We start from the raw sequence: 16061 nt of genomic DNA, 5'->3' as shown, positions 1-16061 counted from the left end.
AGGAAATTTGAGAGTGGCATGAAGGCCCAGCCAGTTACCTGCCATTTCTCCTGGGTTTCTCTCTCTGGCGCAGTGTATGGGAGGCAGCCTCGCGCCGGGTATATGGAAGGCACATGCTCCTCCTCGCCGCCTCGGAGTCCCTCTTCTTCTTTTTCTAAGCCTTAAAGTTTTGGATTTTTTTAAATTCCCCTCACCTCACCCTTTTCCTTTGGCAGCGACTGTCCTCCTCCTCCTTTCTCCTCCCACCCAAATTCCAAGCTTTTATTTCTTTCCTAGTGAGTTTGCACACACTATTTGCTTTTACATTGATTCCTATGGGAAAAATTGTTTCTACTTACAAACTTTTCTACTTAAGAACCTGGTCATGGAACGAAATTAAGTTCTTAAGTAGAGGTACCACTGTATTGGAATAGCTAGTTCAGTTCCTATAACATAGGGAAGTACCGATCTATACAAAGATTATCATACAAAGCATGTTCATCCTCATCCTGTGTTACCAATGCGAAACATGAGCCCTTACAATAAAACATAAACCAAGTTCTTTTATTCTAATATTATTTTCCATTTCCTAGGATGTTGTGCTATTTTAATATACTGTACTATTTTTTTCTTCTTTAGTGTTTGCGTTTAAGTTCGTTTTAATGGGCTTTTTTAATCTGTAGAAATATTTTTGTTTCACACAACAAAACACTGTGTTTTCTTAGGAAAGAACATAAATTATGCATTGAATTCACAACCAAGATAATATCTGGCTTAGAAGGGGTCCATACAATCCAGAGATGCTATCAAGAGTTGCTAGACTTGAAGGCAAATACTACCTCCCTTATCTGATGTAGTCTGTCTCTGGTTGGAGGCTATTGTGACATTAGCTAAACTGGTGTTTAGTCTGATCTAGCAAAGTTTTTCTTAGTGTGCGCTGAGTCATGTTCAAATCCAAACAGCAAATAAGATTACAGATAGAATTCTGATGTTTACAGTATTTCAAACAGTTCATAGTTTACAGTATGAAGATCCTACTGTATCCTAAAATTCCATTTGCAGTAGGTAAGTTGTACATGATAATGTTTACAGAAGGTAATGTTGCTTACAGAAGATAATGTTGTTTGTTTATAATGTACATTTACAGAAGATAATGTTGGAAAAGCATTATGCAACCTAAAACCATCTCTATCCATTGGACCTGACAGTCTATGTGCATATTTCCTTAAAAAGCTCTCCACAACCATAGCTGAACTTCTAAGCATAATTTTTGAAAAATCCTTCACGACTAGCCTCTTACCCAACTTATGGTCACTAGCCACAGTCATCCCTATCTTCAAAAAAGAAGATCCAAGTGATGCTGAAAATTACAGACCAATCTCTTTATGTTGCATCACCTCCAAAGTCATGGAATAAATCTTAAATGAATCCATTACCCTCCACCTAGAAACTAACAACCTCTTTCTTAATAAAGGTTAAGCATTTTGTCTTACTTCCCATGTCAACTGAATACCAAGATGTTTGTTAGTTAGCACCAGTGTGAATGATCACACTTAATTTTTAACTGCCTATCATTTTATTTAGGAGCAAGTATCACAGAAGTGTGTAGAACTTACTACTTCATTTGCCAAGACAAAATATTAAGGGGCATGCATAAGTGCACCCTTGTGCACTAATTCTCCCAACAGAACTTTAAGCTGATTGGCAGGAAGGTCAGTGGGACACCCCCACTTTGGTCGGATTGTAAAAATATGTTCCTAGGCACCATAATAGAAGCTTTAATCCCCAACACCATAGGAAATTTGTCTTTTCCCATGATCTTAGGCAACCCCTGTGAAACGCTCATTCGAGCCTCCAAAGGGGTCCCGACCCCCAGGTTGAGAACCACTGATCTATTCAGTAGAGGATTTCTAAGCCTTGGATTTCAAGTCTGGTTGCGTTCAGATATTCTGTTGCGAGTAGTGGAGTGGAGGGTTCTTCTCGTAAAGTATCTCTGGACACTTTTTAATGTATTTAGGTCCAATATGCAGTTTGGGTTACAATCAGATGAGCTGTATTCAAGGATTGGTCTGGTGAATGTTTTGTATATCCTAAATACATTTTTAAAAATTGCCTTACCTACATTGCTGATGTCTATGTTTATACCAATACCTGCTATCTTGTAAATGTTTGACATGTTTGACTGACTAACTCGCTAACTCATTAACTAATGCTTCAACACTGGAAGTGAATGCTCCAACACTGGAAATTTTAAAGATGTTGGATAACCATTTGTCGGAAGTAGTGTAGGGTTTCCTGCCTAGAAGACCTCCAAGGTCCCTTCCAACTCTGTGGTGGTGGTTGTTTGTTTGTTTGTTTATTTAATTTGACTTCTATGCTGCCCAATCCCGAAGGATTCAGGGCAGTTCACAACAGTATAAAATTACAATAACAATAGCAATAAAAAGAAGTCAAGGAAAAAACTAGCAATATCTAAAATCCTAATTAAAACTTAAAAAACAAACTAGTGGTTGATTTGTTGTTGTAGAATAGAATAGAATAGAATAGAATAGAATTTTATTGTCCAAGTGTGATTGGACACAAAAGGAATTTGTCTTGATGCATATGCTCTCAGAGTACATAAAAGAGAAAGATACATTTGTCAAGAATCATGCGGTACAACACTTAATGGTTGTCATAGGGGTCAAATAAGCAATGAAGAAACAATCAATATTAATTAAAATCTTAGGATACAAGCAACAAGTTACAGTCATACAGCCCTAAGAGGGAGGAAAAAGATGATAGGAATGACTAGTAGAAATAGAAATAGAAGTGCAGATTTAGTAAAAAGTCTGACAGTGTTGAGGGAATTATTTGTTTAGTAGAGTGATTGTTGTTACTACTACTACTATTACTACTACTACTACTGTTGTTGTTGTTGTATTAGTATTAGTATTATTATTACTATTATTATTAGTATTACTATTATTACAACTACTAACTAAATAACTAAATCAATCAATCAATCAATCAATCAATCAATTAGCAGTGTTACTAAGAAGGCACAGTGTCATATGGGCTTTTATTGCAGTCTTCCTTTTGCACCTTGCCTTCCTCTGAATGCATCGCTCACCCATTTTTCCCCTTCTAACAGCATATAAAGCAAACCATTTACCAAAGAGGACAATGATGTTCGTGCCAGTTCATCAATCGGGGCTCCAAGCCATCCAAAGTCGCTAAGACAGGTAAAAGCTTTGAAGTTATCCAACGGGATAACTTTATTCCTTTATTCCTACAATAAACACAGCGCCGCTCTGAATGTGGCTAGCCTGACAAAGCATCCGAGCTGTTTTAAAAAAAAACGGGGAGGGGGGGTTCCTCACGCGCATCCACCCCCCGTGTGGGATAAACCGGCGGAGACGCTGCTCTTTTCCCCCCTCCCTCCCCTCCCTTGCAACCGGCAGTCCCGGGCGGCCCAAGGCGGCGAGCATCCTCGCCGTCGTCATGGCAACTGGACAACTTGCAGCTCAGTCCGCATCGTCCCGGCGGCAGCCGCTCGCTTAAAAAGGTCCCTGTTCGGCCGCTTTGCGACCCTCCGAACCCCACCGGCGCCTCCTCCTTTCCTTCCTCCTCTCACCCCCTGCAGCTCACCCTCGCTGACCTGCCGGGCGGCGGTCTTCTTCGGACACACTTGGGCACCATCGCGTTGCAGAAACTTTTCCCCCTGCGTTCAAACAGCCGGAGAGCCGCGGATGGTACGGGAGCCGCGCGCAGACAAACTAGTTCGCGACGCGGAGTCGTTCTTTAAGTCTTTCCCGCCCCCTGGTGGGGCTAGCCGGCGCCAGAATGGGAAAGTTTTGTTGTTTTTTCCTTCGTCTGCCTCCCTCGGAGCGTCTCTTTTGTGTGTGTGAGAGAGTTCAGAAGAAATGACTGGGATGACAGTCGGTTGATTGTTGTTTCTCCAATTGGGGATATCGCACTCAAAAACCCAAGCCACCACGGGATTACGGGAAAGGGTAAAGGCCTTAGAAATCTAGATAGGTAGGTAGGTAGGTAGGTAGATTAGATTAGATTGGATGGATGGATGGGGAATTTTTCAGTCCCTTTGTAGCCCCCAATCCTATAAACAGGTGCCTTATTCCTTGAACTGATAAAAATTATTTTGAAAACAGTAAGTTGATCTAGGAGCCTGTTACTCTCATTTAAATATCCAGAATTTCTTTTTGTTATTTTGATGCTAAAGTTTCCATTTGTGGCACGGGGGAAAAAATTTTGGGGTATATTTATCTGAAATATTGGTAATAGTCTTTAAATGGAAGCATGCAGTGAACTATAACGTGTCTCCACACCTTTTCCAGCCCTGATGCATTAATAAGAATTGTGTTTGTTTGTTTAACTGTGTCCCAAATACAGTGATACTTCTACCGACAAACTTAATTTGTTCCGTGACACAAATGGAAACTTTAGCATCAAAATAACAAAAAGAAATTCTGGATATTTAAATGAGAGTAACAGGCTCCTAGATCAACAGGTTCTTCAGTAGAAAAGTGTGTAAGAACGTTTCCCATAGGAATCAATGTAAAAGCAAATGTGTGTGATTGGGGAAACCACAGGGAGGGTGGAGGCCCTGTTTCTTCCCAGGAGATTCCTAGAGAGGCCCCATGGAGGCTTCTCCCTGCCTTTTCTGACCCTGTTTCCTTCCAGAAGATTCCTAGAGAGGACACACGGAGGCTTCTCCCTGCCTTTTCCGGTTACAGTTTCGGAGGCTCGGGTTTGTAAGTAGAAAATGGTTCTTGAGAAGAGGCAAAAAATCTTGAACACCCGGTTCTTATCTAGAAAAGTTCGTAAGTAGAAGCGTTCTTAGGTAGGGGTACCACTGTAGTCTGTTATAAGGAAACTCAAAATATTTTCAAAATCAAAACAGCAATTCCACCTTGTCTGTTTTGTAATGTGGGATCTCTGAGCTTGCTTGTTTTCTTGCATTTATTACCCAAACTAGGTAACATCATCAGTTCTGAGCTACAAATACAGTGGTACCTCAAGATACGAACCCCTCGTCTTACGAACAACTCGAGATACGAACCCGGGGTTCAGAAAAATTTTGCCTCTTCTTACGAACTTTTTTCGTGTTACGAACGCCAAACCCAAACTTCCGGGTTCGGCGTTCGGGAGGCTGCTGGGAAGCCCCCCGGCTGTTTTAAAAGGTGACAGCCGGACGGCGGGGCTTCCCAGCAGCCTCCGAACGCCAAACCCGGAAGTTCGGGTTTGGCGTTCGGCTTCGGGAGGCTGCTGGGAAGCCGCCCGGCTGTTTTAAAAGGTGACAGCCGGGCTGGGGGGCTTCCCAGCAGCTTCCCGAACCCCGAACTTTTGCTGAACTTCCAGGTTCAGGGTTCGGGAGGCTGCTGGGAAGCCCCGCAGCCCGGCTGTCACCTTTTAAAACAGCCGGGGGGCTTCCCAGCAGCCTGGGAAGGCCGGCGGTCTCCATTGCGGAGCCCAGCCATGTGGGCTCCATTCCCCCTCTTACCAGCCCAGCAGGCAGCCGCCGCGGAGCCCTGCCATGTGGGCTCCGCCACTTTCCTCACCGGCCCGATCAGCTGGCCGGCGGTCTCTGTCACGGAGCCCAGCCCTGTGGGCTCCGCTCTCCTCCCCGCCAGGTCTCTGTTGCGGAGCCCAGCCACGTGGGCTTAACCCCACCCCTCTGTCCCACCCATCACCAGTATCCAGCAGAAGCTGCCACCCGAGCGCTCTTGCCTGGCGGGAGGCGAAGCATTGGGGTGGGGGGGCTGTCAAGACACCCACCCCACCCCAGCACTTTGCATCCTGCCGGCTAAGAGCAATCGGGCAGCAGCTTCTGCCGGACACGGGCAATGAGCGGGACAGAGAAGCGGGGAGAATCAGGAGGCTCCTTTGGCGGCTGGAGGCTGCCTGGCTTTGTGTTTTTGGCTGGGGGGAGGAGGCAGGAGGGCCGGCCACCCCACCCCAGTGCTTCACCTCCCCCCCCGCCAAAATCCCAAAGGTCCCCACCACAGCACCCGCTGCAGCCAAAACCACAAAGCCGGGCAGTTCCCCAGCGGCTGAAGGAGACTTAACCCTGCCCCTCTGTCCCACCCATCACCCGTATCCCCCCCCGCCACCGTCTGCTGGCTGCGAGCGCTCTGCCAGGCGGCCAGGAAGCATTCAGGGCGAAGTGCATGGAGGAATGGGAAGCTGAAGCCACCGGCGTTTGAGTTTTCCATTCCTCCACGCGCTGAATGCCTCCTGGCTCAAGGGGCGGCAGCAGACCGCCTTTGGGTTTTCGGCTCGAGGAGGAGGGAGTTAGGAAGGTCCTCCTGCTCGCCCCCGAAGCCGAAAACCCAAAGGCGGTCTGCCGCCGCCCCTTGAGCCAGGAGGCATTCAGGGCGAAGTGCGTGGAGGGTTTGGCGTTGGGGTTTGGCATTCGGGTTCAGGAGGCTGCTAGGAAGCCTCCCGGCTGTTTTAAAAGGTGACAGCCGGGCTGCGGGGCTTCCCAGCAGCCTCCCGAACCCCGAAATTTTGCCAAACATCCGGGTTCGGGAGGCTGCTGGGAAGTGCCCCCCCCCCCGGCTGTTTTAAAAGGTGACAGCCAGGCGGCAGCGGTTTTTTGCTGGGTTTTTTTATTGTTGTACGGATTAATTGACTTTACATTGTTTCCTATGGGAAACAATGTTTCGTCTTACGAACCTTTCATCTTACGAACCTCCCCCTGGAACCAATTAGGTTCGTATCTTGAGGTACCACTGTATTCTCCTTTATTGATTATATAATGTCCTAGGTATTACAGCAGAGGTTAGACTGGAAAGTTTCACAATAATATCTGTCTGCTACACTGTCAAGTTTAATAGTATTCCACACTCTGTAAGAGCTACTTAACCCAGTCTCTTTGCTTATCTTCTGTTTCTAAAGATATGGACTTCTTTACTTTAAAATACTGTACACTGACAAGCAAACTAGTCAATTTGCTTATATAGTAATGTCATGATGTTGCAAAAATTAAAATACATTACCGAAATACACTACAAGATGGTTAAATTCAAATATACCAAAATATTATGTGATACAATTATTTTTGAACAGTGTCAGATCTAGATACAGTGATACCTTGTCTTACAAACCTCTTGTCATACAAATTTTTAGAGATACAGATCTGAGGTTTAAGATTTTTTTGCCTCTTCTTCCAAACTATTTTCACCTTACAAACCCAAGGTGCCGCCACTGGCATGCCCCGCCTCCGGACTCCTGTTGCCAGCGAAGCGCCCATTTTTACACTGCTGGGATTCCCCTGAGGGACCCCTTGCTGGGAAACCCCACCTCCGGACTTCCGTTGTCAGCGAAGCACCCATTTTTGCGCTGCTGGGATTCCCCTGCAGCATCACAAAAACATGGAAGTCCGGAGGTGGGGTTTCCCATCGAGGGGAGCCTCAGGGGAATCCCAGCAGCGCAAAAAGGGGTGCTTCGGCTGGCAAAAGGGGTGGGTTTTGGTCTTGCACGCATTAATCGCTTTTCCATTGATTCTTATGGGAAACATTGTTTCATCTTACAAACTTTTCACCTTACAAACCTCTTCCGGGAACCAATTAAGTTCGTATGATGTATCACTGTACTAGTAAGGGCAGCTGGTCTGGTTTTTGACATTCATGCCCATGCAAAGACGAGTAACAGGCGCAGATAGAGGGTCACAGTGGTCACTTCCTAAGGGAGCAGAGCAAGGTAAGTGGGCTTTTTGCATGCCCCAGGCAGTTTGGAGCACCAGTGGACTAGCAGCTGGTGAGGGATGGGGGCTGCCTGCAGAGATGACTATGTGACCGCCATCAAAGTGGGGCTGAAACGCCCCACTTTGCTTGTTCCAACAGCCGCGCAGATGGGTGTTGCTGCCTGTCTCCAGCAGGCACACCTCTAGGCCACAGCAGCTGTTCTAGATTCACACGTTGCACTATTTCATCTTATTTCATTTACAGTCTTCAGTGATTAGGTACACATTACACTGAGCAAAAACTAAACAGATCGCAGTAGTGTATCATGTGATGTGTGAAGTCCAAAGTAGTTTCAATATATATATATGAGGACAGAGGCAACAACTGGAGAGAAGGCAGCTCTTTAAAAAATTAATATATACCGGTAATTAGCCCTTCCCAGTCCCATGGGATTGGGTGGCATAGAATTCGAATCAAATAAATAACACCTGAACTGATCATTTTCCATTCAGAGATTGACAATGGCTTTGCATGCCAGCAATGCTTATTTTATCAGGCACTGAAAATCCATTCATCTATTCAATGTCAGATTAGAATGTATAGGCTTTCAGAATACAAACTATGTTGATCAACATGATAGTGCATTACTAAAAGCCCAGAACAATGGATTGCGGTACTGTGATCATTTTCAAAGTCAAGTCTATTGACAGCCATGATAGAAAGTTAAACAATCTGTTTGCGTGAGATCAGGAGAATGGCCAAGATAATGATAACTACAATTTAATAAAACCCTTGTGTACTTTAGCTATAGTAACAGTCATTGTACAGTAAACTTCAATCACTGATGATGCAATTTTACATGCATATATCAGAAGATAAATTTTACTGATCTCACTGGGGCTTACTTATTAGTAAAAATATATAGGATAGAAGTCTTATCTATTAAAAGAAAAAGCCCAAGTAATTTGAAGCATATAGTGAGGGTCAGTAGAAAATACAGAGAAATTCCTGCTGTGGAAACAAATCTACCTACCTCATATTGAAATAAAGGTCAGAGTATTCCAAAAAGTGGGATCAGCCCCTTCCACTGAGTTTTGAATATTACCATTTCTGATACCAGTGTCAGATGTATAATCCATTTCTTCTTTTGTACGAGTATTGATTGTATCTCTTGTATGGAAGGTAGCATTGCCAGACCTCCTTAGTAACAAATATTATTAGCACATACTGCATATCATGCTGAAAGATAAACTCCTGATATTATAGAAAATATTGTGAGCAAATACAGTGTAATTTATGAGATTCTGGCAAATTTCTAGTCCTTCACTGAAAAACATTATTACATTTAAAATAATCGGTTTAATGAAAAGTGAGTTCTTAAAAGAAGTGAAATACAGTAAGGATGATAACAGCCTTCTCTTTTCCACTGTGTATACCTTATTTTCGGAATGGCTGACCCTAAGGAATGGTTCCGGTGGTGCTGGGGATTATGTGAGTCACCCTCCAGAGTGAATACTATTGAGATCCAGTTCCAGTATAAATGGTGCAATTATTCCTATTTTATTACCTGACAATGGAAGATCTATAGTTATACATAAATGCTATAATTGACTGCTTTTATGTTCGTATTTTATAGCATGTTGGTCTAGATGTTACTAGTTTCTGTAATTATCCACAATGTAAGTTTATTGTCATGCATTTCAATTCTCATTTCAGACGTACTAAAAAATACTTGCATCCTCTCTCATACTTCTATCCTCTTGGAAAAAAACCGGAACAGGTGACTTTAAAATCCAGGGTTTTCTTAATGAACCTGAGAGCGCCTCTTCAGTATCATCATTTCCCCTTCTAAATAAACATATCATTCTGCTTTTTCCCCAAGGAAATCCAATCTAAAGATGAGTGGCAGCTGAATCCATAATAAGGAAGAGCCTCTATAGTGGGTTGGTGGGGGAGAAGGAGGAAAGATCTTAAGGTGTCAGGCACAACTTTGGATACAAACCCTGCATCTTTATAAGTGCATACAACACCCAGATGCCTACAAACACACTTCACCTGAAGAAAATATGACATTGTTTTGTAAACAGACATGTAAATATGTGTTTCTAGGTTCTAAATACTATATGGTTAATATAAGCAGCTACTACTCTTTTCTATATCTTATGTACAGTTTTTTCCTACTTACACTAGCTTTTCTATACCGTATTCATAACCAAGTACAAGCAAAGTGCAGAAATTTAAGGGTTTTTATAACAATAAGAGAAAATAAACAGGTAACATCAAAGAGACCTCTAAAATACTGACAATTTAATCCTATGCATTACTTAGGAATATAGTATGTTTATAGTTTAAGAGATTGTTTGAATATAAAAATCTCATCAAAATGAAACCCAAAGTAGGCAATCATGGCAAACTTTTTAAAGGCTATTGCATAATGTAGGTGCTGCAACAGAAGGACCTCACCTTTGCCAGCTGCACTTCTTTTCTGAGAAGTAAGAGACTCAGTTGGGTTAAAAGTGAAACAAAGACTTATTCATGTAGAAGGAGGTGATTCCTGAAATGAATCATTGTACGGACTGAAAAGCCCCAAAATGTTATTTTATCACATGTATATTTCTTTGCCACATATATTTATTTATTACAGCTCAAATACATAAAACATTCTCCAAAGCAGAGCAGCTCGGTGGCCTAAAAGGAAAGACATTTGCCTCCCACTCAGGTTGATAATTCAATTCTAGGCAGTGACAGATGTTTCCCTATTGGGTGTAAACAGAAAATATGTGCTGTGAGCTCCATGTAAACCTCAGGAAGGGCATTTGTCCAGTAAACACTCAGGTGCATTCAGTTGCCCAGACCCCACTCCCAAGCAAGGGATTACAGGGTTGTTAAGAAAAAAAAATTCTCCAAAGTAAATCTCCAGTTTACTTTTGCCATGTTTCAAAGCTATTTTTAAAGATATGAAATAATCAACCAGCATTAATTTCTCAATATTTCTTTGGAAAAAAAATCACAATTCTGCAACTGCTTTTCCTTTGCGTTCAGTTATTTAGAAGCTCCAAGATAAGCAGCTGGCTTCATCAAATTCCTTATCTATAGGATTACATGAGATTATCACCATATATAATCATTGTTTACATGACACACTGAACCAAATATTATCTAACCACATTTTAACCTACTAGGTTGAGTTAAAACTAGGAGTGTGTTCTAACTTACATCGCTGCAAATTTGTTTCCTCCGACGTTGTGCATTTTGCACATATGCACGTGCGCAGTGGCAAAAAGTCCCAAAAAATCCCCCCCCAAAAAAGCCGAAAACAAGATGGTGACTGCATGCAGTTCCGAAAACTCAGCCTCTGCATGTGCAGAAGAAAAAAAATCCAGAAAAAAATTCCCCCAAAAAAATAATTCAAAATTTTTTTTAAAGGACGGCAGCGCCCACAGATCAGCATTGATCGAACCAGTATCATTAAGTGTTGTAGCTCATGATTCTTGACAAATGTATCTTTTCTTTTATGTACATTAAGAGCATGTGCACCAAAAACAAATTCCTTGTGTATCCAGTCACAATAAAGAATTCTATTCTATTCTATTCTAATTGTGACATCACCAGCAGGTTGCTATCAGTTTGGGCAAACCAATCTGAACCGGGAGGAACCCACCTCTGGTTAAAACTGAACATTAGTTAATTCTATAATTAACCATAGATAAATATATTGTAGACATAGTATGTGGCACAGTTTCTCATGAAGAAACATGGCAAACATACATGTTAAGTGTTAATTCCATAGAATATATGGGAAGTCATTAATTTACAACAGTTCATTTAGTGACTATTCAAAGTTACAACAGCACTGCAAAAAGTGAGTTGTGACCATTTTTCACATTTAAAATCACTGCAGTGTCCTCAGGGTCAAGTGATTTACATTCGGATGCTTGACCGCTGTTCCATATTTATGACGACCGCAATGTCCTGGGAAGAATTGAAAACAATCTACCCATATAACATTCACTTTCATCAAATTTTCTTCTCAAACAATTGACCAGGTCCTATTCTGACAAGTTATATTGAAGCATATATTTAGGTATATACTTGGTATATATTTGGTTTTTAAGGGTAGATAACACTTGCAGTTTTTTTGGTAAAATGCTTAATGTTTTAAAAAAATCTGTACCACTTAAAAGACATTTCAGTTCAACCAAGTCTTTCTCAGGTCTATTTTGTAGTCAAGATGTTTTTAATCTTGTTTATCAAGTGCAAACATCACTGTTGAGACTAATGACTAATAGGTCACTAAACAAATATTTCATTTGTTTCCAGTAAACTCTGTCTGTGGCCACAAATGACCCAGCAGGCATTCCAGGGCAACCTGGAAATTTCAGTTGCTCCTGAATACAAGGATTGCGTGTTGTATGAATAAGCTGAGTTGCCAAAAACATTTCCATATGACTTATGCCAGCGTAGATTTGTATTATCTTCTCATCAAATAACTATTTACCAACTGACTGGGATCACCTAACGTTCTTCATTATTCGATAAGGATGGCTCAGGTAGGGTGGGTGAAGCCCCTGAGCTCCTAGTTTCGCCACAAATGGGACAATTATCCTCAGTATATCGAATCAGAAAATGATACTTTCAAAAACATCTGAAAATCAAGCAATTGTTTGCACATTACACCTGAACCCAACACACGGGAAGGAGAGAGGGAGGGAGGACATTTAGCCCTCTCACATTACATCTTTTAACGTTTACACAGACTGTTTCTATTTTTAATCCCTTTTGGTTGGAACCTTGTGGTTCCAACACTACAATAATCAAAAGTAATAAGGAACAGGATGTTCTTTCCTTTCCACTTTCCCTCTGTTGGTCCATGGAAACTTCATAGCAATGTTGAGCTGATTGTTTAGCTTCATAGAAACAAAGTTCTCATGTTCCTATTTGTAATGTAAGAAAATAAAAGGAAGGCAACAGAAGCTTTACAATACAGTGTGCGTTCCAAAAGTAATACAATTATTTTTTTTTAGTAATTTATTGAACAGATTTCCCCAAACACTTAAAATTCTTCAAAGTACTGTCCTTGGGCCTCTGCCATGACCGGTGCGTGCCCTGGAAGGCGTCTTCGGGGACGTCTCACAAGGTCTTCGTCACGGCTGATTGGATCTCTTCTATGGACAAAAAACGTGTTGTCAAAATGCGCTACAAGTCCGCGAGTTCCTGGCCAAACACCAGGTGCCAACGTTGCCCCACCCTTTCTATAGTCCTGACGTCGCCCCAGCAGACTTCTTTTTGTTCCCAGTCCTGAAAGGAATCCGTTTTTCGTCCATAGAAGAGATCCAATCAGCCATGATGAAGACCTTGCGAGAGGTCCCTGAATACGCCTTCCAGGGCGCGTACCGGTCATGGCAGAGTCGCAGGAAAAAATGTGCAGAGGCCCAAGGACAGTACTTTGAAGAATTTTAAATGTTTGTGCAAATCTGTTCAATTACTACATCCATGTGCTTACACATCTAAAAGATTGAATGAAACTGAGCACAAGTGGTACATTTGGGATGGGCACTTTTAACCTGGAGACATTTCTTAGAAAGGAGTAAAATCCCTTTTGAAGTAAGGACAAAAATTTGACCCCTTTAGGCCCCCTCTAAAGACCTGAAGGAAACTATCCCCAAAAGAAGTACGGTGGGCTCAGTACCTAAAACTATTTGATTTTACTCTCAATTTCTTTCTGGGGGGAGGAGGGACTTTCTGGCAGATAATCTATCCAGAAAATCTCAATATAATAGTGCGAAGTCAGAGATAATCAAATCAATAGTAGAAAACAATCAACTGGCCACTAAAGTAACCACCAGGTCCCAAGGAAAACAAGAAACATTGACAGACAAAGACACCACACACGTTTTCAAACAATCATTAACCACTGATGAATGGTTTTTGAACCACAAATCCAGCTGCCAAAGGAAAGAGGGGTTAGCTTGGGTGAGAGAGGAAAGGTATCACGATTCCAAACTAGCTGGACACTTTGAGTTTGTGAAAATTTTACGCTTAATAAAAAGACAATTTTTGTGGCCTTCAGTAAAAAAGGACATAGAAAGTTATGTAGCGAGTTGCCCCATTTGTGCTGCGGCAAAAAGACGTCAAGGGAAAACCCTGGGTCTCCTATGGAAAGTAGCCAAGCCATCAGAGGCTTGGAAAGAAATCACTATGGGTTTTATTGTATAATTACCAGAAAGTGCGGGGAATAGTGTCATTTGGGTGGTGGCAGGTCTGTTTTCAAAACAAGCACATTTTATACCTTGCCAAAAAATCCCAACTGCTAAAAGTCTAGACAAATTATTCCTAATACACATTTAACATCTTCACAGAGCCCCACAGAGAATCATCTCTGACTGGGGTTCAATTCACCTCCAACTTTTGTACGGCATTTTGGGGCTTACTTGGTACTGCTCAAGGATTAAGCTCCTCCCACCACGCAGCTACAAATGTAAATTGTGAGAGGACAAACAAACAATATCTAAGATGTTTTATTAAATTCCGACAAGATAACTGGACTGAACTTTCACCTTTTGCTGAGATCGCATTCAATAACTCTATACACTCTACCGGTTTTACTCCTTTTAGATTTCAACCCCATGCCTGAATTTCCCACAGAGGAAATTACTATTCCTTCACTTAAGGAATGGATAGATACTTTACAAAACACATGGCCAATAGTCAGATTAGCTTTAGAGAAGCTAGAAAAGTTTTTAAAATTCAAGCCGAATTTTAAATCTACTTTTCCTTCACTTAAGGAATGGATAGATACTTTACAAAACACATGGCCAATAGTCAGATTAGCTTTAGAGAAGCTAGAAAAGCTTTTAAAATTCAAGCCGAATTTTAAATCTACTATTCCTTCACTTAAGGAATGGATAGATACTTTACAAAACACATGGCCAATAGTCAGATTAGCTTTAGAGAAGCTAGAAAAGCTTTTAAAATTCAAGCTGGCAAGAAAAGAATGGAACCCAAACCTTTCCATTTTGGGGATAGAGTATACTTATCTATTTCCTGAGATCATTACAGCCACCCAAAAAATTAGGGCCACACTTCATTGGACCTTTCCCTATCATTAGGGTCATCAATCCAGTAGCAGTTGAATTTCTTCTTCCAAAAATACATAGACAAGTCCACCCAATGTTTCACATTAGCTTACTCACCTCGCCTCTCAGACCATCTGCATCACCTATTCCAATCATGACAGAAGGTGAACAACACTTTGAAATAAAGGAAATTCTTGACTCTAGGGTCCACAGAGGGAAGACCCAAAACTTGGTTGCTTGGAAACATTTGCCCTCATCCTAAAATGAATGGGTCGCTAAACAACATGTCAGGGCTTCCAACTTACTGAGGAAATTTCACTTCCAAAAACCTAACAAAGCTTGTTAATATACTATAACGGACTTTTGTTTATATCTTTTCACACAAGTGGTCCCCTTTTTTTTCTAAGGGGGCAGCATGTCAGAATCCCAAAGAATGACTCTGCCTTTCAGTCGGGAGAAGGGAGGTCTTGGGTTTGATTTATTAGCATTGCCTATATCAACGGATGTTTTACAACGTATATCCTGGTACCTTGGGGGAATGGTTTATAGGAGGGGCAATGTGGGATATTTCACTTGAATGAAAACAGAAGATGCTCAGGGAAACTTATGTTCTTTTGGTTCCCAAGGTTGTGGATTAAAGGGAATTTTTCACACTTGTGTATTGCCGTGCTCTGCATTCTGGCTAATGAGGATGGGTTTCTACTCCTTTAAATCTACTTGTTTTGCCTAAGGACATTCAGACATTGCTTTGAATGTTATGCTTTCACATCTGCTTAATAAAATATCCTTTTGAACTACCTGGCTCAGAAATTCTCCCTTTCTTAAGTTAGACAGAGAGGCAATCTTTACAGAACACATTCTTTGGCTCAGTCTTTGTAAACAGCAACGGCTCATGCCCAAAATTCCCTAGATGCACCACAAATACTCCCAGTGATTTAACACAAATAGACTTCACTGAAGACAACATTGAAAAAGCATTGTGCGGCCTAAAACCTCTGTCAATCAGTCCTGATGGACTCTGTTCATACTTTCTAAAAAAGCTCTCCACAGCCATAGCTGAACTACTAAGTATAATCTTTGAAAAATCCTACAGACCCAGTTCCCTACCAAACCTAGGGTCACTAGCCCCGGTCATCCCCATCTTCAAAAAAGGAGATCCCAGTCTAGTAGAAAACTACAGTCCAATCTCTCTATGCTGCATCACATGCAAAGTCATGGAATCAATCATAAACCAATCCATTACCCTTCACCTAGAAACTAACAACCTACATTCAAACAAGCAATTTGGTTTCAGGAAAAAATTATCCTGAAATCTACA

At 41.7% G+C, this 16061-nt stretch overlaps 1 protein-coding gene across 3 annotated transcripts in view; it reads right to left on the bottom strand.

Annotated features, from left to right (window-relative positions):
• Positions 1 to 3734, bottom strand: part of STK33 (serine/threonine kinase 33) — a 63625-nt gene extending 59891 nt beyond the window's left edge. Inside the window, exon 1 of one of the 3 annotated variants that reach the window (XM_070763657.1) lies at positions 3610 to 3734. The gene's annotated coding sequence lies outside the window, so the exon portion shown is untranslated. Of the gene's footprint in view, positions 1 to 3595 lie in introns of all 3 variants that reach the window. The other 2 variants (XM_070763665.1, XM_070763672.1) reach the window with 2 other exon arrangements.
• Positions 3735 to 16061: the final 12327 nt, after the last annotated feature.

This window comes from Erythrolamprus reginae, chromosome 1 (genome assembly GCF_031021105.1).
Source record: "Erythrolamprus reginae isolate rEryReg1 chromosome 1, rEryReg1.hap1, whole genome shotgun sequence".
Lineage (NCBI taxonomy): Eukaryota > Metazoa > Chordata > Lepidosauria > Squamata > Dipsadidae > Erythrolamprus > Erythrolamprus reginae.
The sequence above is the reverse complement of the archived record's forward strand: the minus strand, read 5'-3'. Positions and strand labels throughout refer to the sequence as shown.